This window comes from Talpa occidentalis, unplaced genomic scaffold (assembly GCF_014898055.3).
Source record: "Talpa occidentalis isolate TD23 unplaced genomic scaffold, MPIMG_talOcc4v2.1 talOcc4.17, whole genome shotgun sequence".
NCBI lineage: Eukaryota > Metazoa > Chordata > Mammalia > Eulipotyphla > Talpidae > Talpa > Talpa occidentalis.
The window spans coordinates 50,884,063-50,892,581 of NW_023601754.1; positions in this window are offsets into that span (position 1 = coordinate 50,884,063).

Genomic DNA, 8,519 nt, shown 5'->3' on the forward strand with positions numbered 1-8,519 from the left:
GTGTGGGGCGCGGGCCGGCGGCCGGGGTGGGGGCGGGCGGGGGCCCGGGCTGGCGCGGCCCCGACGGCCTCGCGAACCGTCGGCCGCCTCCTTGCGGGCGCCGCCCCTACGCCTGCCGGGCCCGTTTCTCCGCGGCGGGACCCACGGCGGGCGGCGGAAAAGACCCGGAGCGGAAAAATGGCCGCCAGGCGGTGGGCAGAAGTCCCGCCCCCACGCCCCGATTTCGCGGGGCGACGCCCCCTGCTGGCCTGTCACTGGCTGCTGGCCGCGTCGCTCCGCGCACGGGCTTCTGGGTAGTGTAGTTTCCTGCGCTGCACGGGACGCGGAAGCGGGAGAAGCCTCCGCGTTGAGGTGCGCCAAGGGGAGCGGGAAGGCGCTGTTGGGGGAGTAGAGACGCCGTAGCTGCGCCTGTGCCTCGGAGATGCCGAAGGTTCAGGGGCGCTAAGCTGGAAACGGCGGGGCCAAGACCAATTCTGATAATCTCTTGTCACAGGTGCAAAGACTGCCGGAGGGGAGGCCGGTGCGCGCAGGGGGGGGCGCCCCAGCAGGTCCAGGGGCCCAGCTGCTGAGAGAAGGCGCCCCCCACTCCCCGCTCGGGGCCTCGACGGCCATGGGGCGGCCAGGTCACAGGCCTCTCGTTTTCATAGTTTGGTTCTTCCTTGGGCCTTACGTGGGTGTCACCCGGGGCTCGGGGCCAGGCACATCCTCAGTCTTCAGGTCGGACCCCGGAGTCTGTGCTGAACGCTCTGTCCGGGTGACGTGGCTGCATTTCGAGGACATTGCATGTTTCTGAAACTGTGACTCCTGCGCTGAAGGGCTCGTGCTTACCTGCAAGGTCTCTGCACCGAGGCCCCCTGGTGCGCGTGCACATGCCCAAACCTTAAATCATACATATAAGTAAGGACCTTAATACTGACCAGTTGTCCTCTGCTAATGTGAGTCCAACTTACACTCTCACTAGTAGCATATTCGTGACCTTATCACACCTCTGAGTAGTGCTTTATTTATTTTTTTTAAGATTTATTTATTTATGCATACAAGAGCTGGGATGGGGGGGGCGTGCCGTGTGAGAGGACTCACCACAGACAGAGTGGGGAACAGAACAGGCAGATTGACTGAAGTACGCTGCTGAGGGTGTTGTAGATTAACTCAGGACATCATTTCCCCCTAACAAGGGGAGCAGCGAGTCAGTCAGGAGAGGTCTGCTGTGCCATGTGGTTTGATGCCCGGCCGGCCGGGAATCGAACTTGTGCTGCAGTGTGTGACACACTGGTCACAGCCAGTCCCTCTGACCAAGTGACTACAGATCAGACGTCCCTGTTAGGGGGAAAGGATGTCCTGCGCTAATCCCATACAGGCTTTGTGGACCCCACCCCCACTCCAGACCAAAGCCATCAAGACATTGGGAAAGACAAATCCCGTTACCACCAAAGGGAAGGTGGCTGGGACCTGAGGGTGGAGTTAAGCAGCCAGGTTGGGTATAAAAACCAAACACGTGGGCCTTGGGGGGCTGGCTGTCACTCGCCTCCTGGCTTCACTGCTCCTGGCTCGCGGCCAGCTCTCAGAGTGCCATTTTGGGATTCCTGATCGGCGGATCGGGTAGGAGTCATTTAAAACTTTGTCTCCCACTTTTCTCCCTGAGCTGCACATTTCCTCATTTCCCCATCCCTTGTAAATAAACCTTTTATGAACCTTTCCCGTGTGCCTGCAGTAGAGCATTGATAAGTCCTTTTAAGTGCGCGGGTGAGGACCCACAGTCAGGCACCCTGTTTTGTATCAGGGCAGCCCTATAACATCCCCACACCCTTTCCTTTGATTTCAGATGGCTCCAAACCCCAGGTGATTGTTTGTGCTTCCAACCACCTGACTATCAAAAATTCCCAGGACGCCCACCTCAGGTTCAGTTAATCTCCTGGAGCAGCTCACAGAACTCAGGCAGTCCCTTCCCTCACTAGGTCAGTAAGGTCGCGGATGAGGAAGTCACAGGCCAACAGCCAGAAGGGAAAGAAGCCTAGGTGAGGGGTGGGGACTTCTGAGCCCCCCAGTGCTAGTTTCATTCATGGATTGTGTGCTCTCTGAAGCATGAAGAGTGGTAATGCCTGGACTACTCTCCTGCAGAATTCATTCTCCTAGTTCTCCCCCATGGTCTGCTGTGTACTGAGTTACTCTGAGAAAATGTTAGCTCCTCACCCCCATGTCTCATGTAGTTGCGCAGTTAGAGTCTTAGAAGGAAGACTTGTTTGTGCAGCAGAGGAAACCGGTGACTGCAGCTCTGGCTGGGTGTGGTCAGAGGGGTATGGCTCACATCATATCAGATATTGTTCAATCCCAGACTTGCTCCTCGGTGTGACAGATGCGCATTTATGGTGGAGATGACAGCTTTTGTCAAGGTTTACTTTACCAGACTTTCTTGTGCTCAGGTTGCTGCTGTGGAGACTCCCTTTGAGCAGAGCGTGTCTGTAGGCGAGTCCCAGCCCAGCGCTCCCAAGGCAGCTCCTCTCAGAAGACTCACCCCTGTGAACTGTGTGCTCTGGACTTGAGAGACATTTTCCTCGTGACTGAGCTCCTGGGAACACAGCATGGGCAGCTCCTGTTGAGGTGGGGGGCATGTGCCAAGCAGTTTTCTTTCGGCATGAACGTGAATCATGACCAGGAGCAGCACACGGAGGAGAAAGCCTGCAGGAGCAGCGTGGACTGGTCCTCGTTTGTGAAGAGCTACAGATTCTGTAAGTCAGAAAACGCCATTACCAGTAGGGTGGTTGAGAAAGACTTTCCAGCTGGCAAGTTACACCTCCAGCAACAGGCCACCCACCTGGGACAGAAGCCAAGGAAGACCATCCAGTATGCTACGTTAGAAAGCCGTAAAAGTTCCAGCACCAGGAGAGCGCACACAAAAGCCTTCAACCCAAACAACACTCTTGTTCAGGACCAGGGTGTCCACGTTGGAAGACAGACTTTTGTGTGCAGTGAATGTGGGAAAACGTTCAGGTACAAATCCTCCTTTGTTTTGCACCAGAGAGTCCACGCTGGAAAAAACCTTCGTGACTCTCACGAAAGTGGAAAATCCTTCAGGCAAAACTCTACCCTCAGGAAACATAAAAAAATTCACAGTCAAGAAAGACAGCACGAGGGCCTCCCCGGTGGCGCAGCAGTTGAGCGCTGGGTTGCGAAGCTGCCCGCGGCCTCTGCGGCGCCGGTTCGATCCCCGGCTGCAGTGCGAGGGTCCCACATGGCGCGCAGACCTCTCCTGCCGCCCGCTGCTCCCCTCAGCAGTGTACTTCGGTCTTTCTGCCTATTCTGCTCCCTGCTCCGGCTCTGGTGAATTCTCTCACCCTCCCGCACTTCTGACTGTACCCAGTGCTTGTATAAATAAATAAATAAATAAATCTTTTAAAAAAAAAAAAAAAAAAGAAAGACAGCACGAGTGTAGCAAACGTGGGAAATCCCTTAGTCACGAGTCACAGTGGAGAAAACAACTGTGTGTGCAATGAGTGTGCAAAATCTTTAACCCTTAGCTCAAAAAGCACTCAGGCTAGAAGAGCTCAAACTCAAAAAAGGCCCTGTAAATGTAGCGACTATGGAAAATCTTTTTTTATTTTTAGAGATTTATTTATTTATGCACACAAGAGCTGGGGTATAGGCCAGAGGTGGGGGGAGGTGTGTGTGTGAGAGGATTCACCAGAGACAGAGTGGGGAGCAGAACAGGCAGATCTACTGAAATACACTGCTGAGGGGAGCAGTGGGGAGACAGGAGAGGTCTACTGAGCCATGTGGGTAGCTCCCTGGCCGGGGATCGAACTCGTGCTGCAGAGGCTGCAGAACAGCTTCATAGGTTGCGTCTTAACCCCTTGCGCCACCAGGGAGGCCCAGTGTGGAAAATCTTTTAATTCTAGGTCAGCACTACGTTATCATCAGAAGTGCCACACAGGAGAAAAGCCTTACGAGTGCACTGTATGTGGGAAATCTTTTAAGATTTTTTTTATTTATACAAGAACTGGGGTATAAGCCAGATGTGCAGGAAGGTGAGAGGATCCACCAGCAACAGCAGGGAACAGAACAGGCAGACGGACAAAGACACTGTTGAAGGGAGCAGCAGGTGAGACAGGAGAGGTCTGCCGCGCCATGTGGGTTGCTCCCTCGCTGGCCTGGAATCTAACCCACAGTGCAGAGGCTGCAGACAGCTTCACAGCGTGGCACTCAACCCACTGTGCCACTGGGGAGGCCCTGTGGGAAATCTTTTAATAATAACGGGACCCTCATTCGACACCAAATAGTTCACACGGGAGAAAGGCCCTATGTGTGCTGTGAGTGTAGGAAAGCGTTGCCTCCAGGTCCAGTCGTCACTACCATCAGAGCACCCACTCCGGAGAGAAGCCTTATGAGCGCTGTGACTGTGGGAAGTCCTTCCTCTCTGGGTGGCCCTCAATTACCATAAGAAAGTTCATTCTGGGGCCTCCCTGGTGGCGCAGCGGTTGAGCGCTGGGTTGCGAAGCTGCCCGCAGCCTCTGCAGCGCCGGTTCGATCCCCTGCTGCTCCCCGGCCACCGGAGGAGCCCACATGGCGCACAGACCTCTCCTGCCGCCCGCTGCTCCCTTCAGCAGTGTCCTTCGGTCCTTCTGCCTGCGCTGCTCCCCGCTCTGGCTCTGGTAAATTCTCTCACCCTCCCGTGCTTCTGACTGTACCCAGTGCTTGTATAAACAAAACAAACAAACAAATAAATAAATAAATAAATAAAACATAAAAAAAAAAAAAAAGAAAGTTCATTCTGGAGAAAGGCCCTTGGAGTGTGTGAATGTGGGAAGTCTTATATCCAAAGAAATACTCTCATATTACATCAGAGTGTTCACTCCAGTGAATGGCCTTTTAAGTGCAGTGAATGTGGGAAATCCTTTATCTGAGGACATAAACTAATTGTACATCAGCGAGTTCACACAGGAGAGCAGCCTTCCATGTGCAGTCAGTGTGGGAAATATTTTATCTGTAAGTCCAGCCTCCGTTATCATCAGAGGTTGCCCACTGGCGAAAGGCCTTACGGGTGCCCTGTGTGTGGGAAATCCTTTACTTCTAGTTCCAGCCTCCGGTACCATCATAGAGTTCACACAGGGAAAAGGTCTTATGAGTGCAGTGAGTGTGGGATACCTTTTTCTTCCAGTTCTAGCTTCTGTTTACATCAGCCAGTTCATAAAGGAGATAGACCTTACGATTGCAGTGAATGTGCGAAATCCTTTAAGAAGAGATGCCACGTAATTAAACACCAGAAAGTTCACACTGGAGAAAGACCATGCCAGTGCAGGGATTGTGGGAAATCTTTTACACAAAAATCAAATCTTTCAACCCACCAGAGATTTCATAAGGATAATTCTTATGAATGCAGAGAATGTGGCAAATCTTTATCTGGTAGTTCCAGTGTCTATTATCATCAGAGAACTCACAAAGGAGATAGGCCTCATGAGTGCAATGTTGTGGGAAGTCTTTTTGCTTTGGTACCCAACTTCGATGTTATCAGGGAGTTCACTGGAGAAAGGTCTTATGAGTGCAGTGAATGTGGGAAAGGCTTTATGCAAAATTCTTACCTCTTGAAACACCAGAGAATACATAATAGAGAAAAATCTTAGGAATGCAGTGAGTGTGCAAACTAGTCTACTGGTCCTTCTGCCTGCCTTTACCACCAGAGTTCACATAAGGAAAAGGCATTAAGAATGCAATGTGGGGACTCCCCAGTGGCGCAGCGGTTGAGCACTGGGTTGCGAAGCTGCCTGCACCCTCTGCAGCACCGGTTCGATCCCCGGCTGCTCCCCGGCCACCGGAGGAGGGTCCTGCATGGCGCGCAGACCTCTCCTGCCGCCCGCTGCTCCCCTCAGCAGTGTCCTTCCGTCCTTCTGCCTGCTCTGCTCCCCGCTCTGGCTCTGGTGAATTCGCTCACCCTCCCGCGCTTCTGACTGTACCCAGTGCTTGTATGTATAAATAAATAAATAAATCTTTAAAAAAAAAAAAAAAAAAAAAGAATGCAATGTGGGGGCATCCCCGGTGGCGCAGCCTTTGAGCGCTGGGTTGCGAAGCTGCCCGCAGCCTCTGCAGCGCAGGTTCGATCCCTGGCTGCTCCCCAGCAACCAGAGGAGGGTCCCACATGGCGTGCAGACCTCTTCTGTGGCCCGCTGCTCCCCTCAGCAGTGTGCTTCGGTCCTTCTGCCTGCTCTGCTCCCCGCTCTGGCTCTGGTGAATTCTCTCACCCTCCCGCGCTTCTGACTGTACCCAGTGCTTGTATAAATAAATAAATAAATAAATAAATCTTTAAAAAAAAATGCAATGTGGGAAAATTTTTATTGCTTGTTACAAATTCTCATTAAGGAGTTCACACAGAAGGGCCTCTTGAGTGCAGTGAAGGAAATTCTTTACCCCAAATGCTTGCTTTTTACTACTTCAGAAAGTCCATCCAACACCCTCCCACAGGTGTTTATTGAACATTCATAGACTTGCAGGTGGGCTCAGGAAGACCACAGAGTGTTGAGTTGGCAACATCACTAAACGGGACAGCTCGTAAACAGCTTGACACCTTTAGAAAAGTGAAAAAAAATATAAGAGTGGAAACAAGCACAGCTCTTCACTGTGTGTTATCAAGACCCTCGTCACTAAGTTCACTGACACTTGTAGCTGGTGACAGGGACCCTGGGTTTTCAGGTATACCTTTTTTTTTTTTTTTAAAGATTTATTTATTTATACAAGAGCAGGGGTCCAGGCCAGAGGTGCCAGAGGGTGAGAGGATTCACCAGAGACAGAGCCGGGAGCAGAACAGACAGATGGACTGAAGGCACTGCTGAGGGGAGCAGCGGACGAGACAAGAGAGGTCTACCGCACCATGTGGGACTCTCCCTGGACGGCCGGGAATTGAACCAGTGCTGCATAGGTTGTGGACAGCTTCATAGTGCATCGCTCTACCAGCTGTGCCAATGGGGAGGCCCCTCAGGTGTATCTTGACTTGCGATGAGTATTGGCATTTCCACCTCATGTAGGACACACTTCAGCAGAGGCTCAGAAGACAAGGCCTGGATGCCGCTGGACAGGTGCTAAGGGCTCAGGGACATTGAGTGGCTCGGGAGTCACCTGCACAGCATGATGACCTGCGTTCCTGATTGCAGTGAGAGCACAGGTCTGCGATCATTTTGGCTTAGGAGATACCGACCCAACACTCTGGAATGAAGATGAGGAGGGGGTGCTTACAGGGATTCTTTTTTTTTTTTTTTTTTTTTAGAGGCATGTTTTATTTATTTGTTTGTTTGTTTGTTTTGTTTATACATGCACTGGGTACAGTCAGAAGCGCGGGAGGGCGAGAGAATTCACCAGAGCCAGAGCGGGGAGCAGAGCAGGCAGAAGGATGGAAGGACACTGCTGAGGGGAGCAGCGGGCGGCAGGAGAGGTCTGCGCGCCATGTGGGACCCTCCTCCGGTGGCCGGGGAGCAGCCGGGGAGCAGCCGGGGAGCAGCCGGGGATCGAACCGGCGCCGCAGAGGTCGCCGGCAAGGGATTCTTCATTTATCACGGCCCCTCTGAATTCCTTTGTTCTGGGACTTAGGCATGTGTGTTACCATGACACTTCACTTTCTGCTTTTTGTTTTTGAGTAAATCCATTTTCGTGGTGAAATAATTGGCTGCTTATTTTTTTTCGGGCTTGGTTTGGTGGTGTTGCCTCTGCTCAAATCACTACATTTGCTCAACCGCTGCGCCACCGGGGAGGCCCTAGGAGAAAAGTTTTCTACCAAGTAAAGGACTCCTTTGTCCAAACCCTGTCCATGGAGAGCTATAAGAAAGAATTGAAGGGCCTCCCCAGTGGTGCAGCAGGTTGAATGCAGCGCTATGAAGCTGTCTGCAGCCTCTGCAGCACAGGTTCGAGTCCCGGCCAGGGAGCTACCCACATGGCACGGCAGACCTCTCCTGTCTCCCCACTGCTCCCCTCAGCAGTGTATTTCAGTCAGTCTGCCTGTTCTGCTCCCTCCTCTGTCTCTGGTGAATCCTCTCACCCTCCCACGCCTCTGGCCTGTACCCCAGCTCAATAAACAAACTAAATTTTTTTTTCTATAAAAAAAAAGAAATGCAGAGGAACGGTTTCTAATGGACACTCTTTATGTGCTGTACACTGGACGTCCAGCAAGTTAATGTCCAAATCACCGGGATCCGCAGCCTTCTATTGGCAAGCTCACCCGTGGAGACTTAAAGCTGTCTAGGAACATGTTGCTTTTGCTTGGAGCTGTTTTTTAGTAGAGATGCATATACTGTTGTTATTACAGTTATTACCTTAAAAGGAGACCACTAGGCACATGCCTCCAATGCCAAATAAGCAAAGGATAGTCTGAGGGCAGAATAAATTACTGTAAATACCTCAAAGGTAAGAACAACCAGCCAACTGTCAATGCATTTTCCCCAATAAGGCAGCCCCTTAAGCTATAGACAGTCAGAGAATTCTTTTACTTTGCTCCCCTTATTGCTTCCCCAAGTCTTTTCAGGTTTGGTTTGATTCTGCTGGTT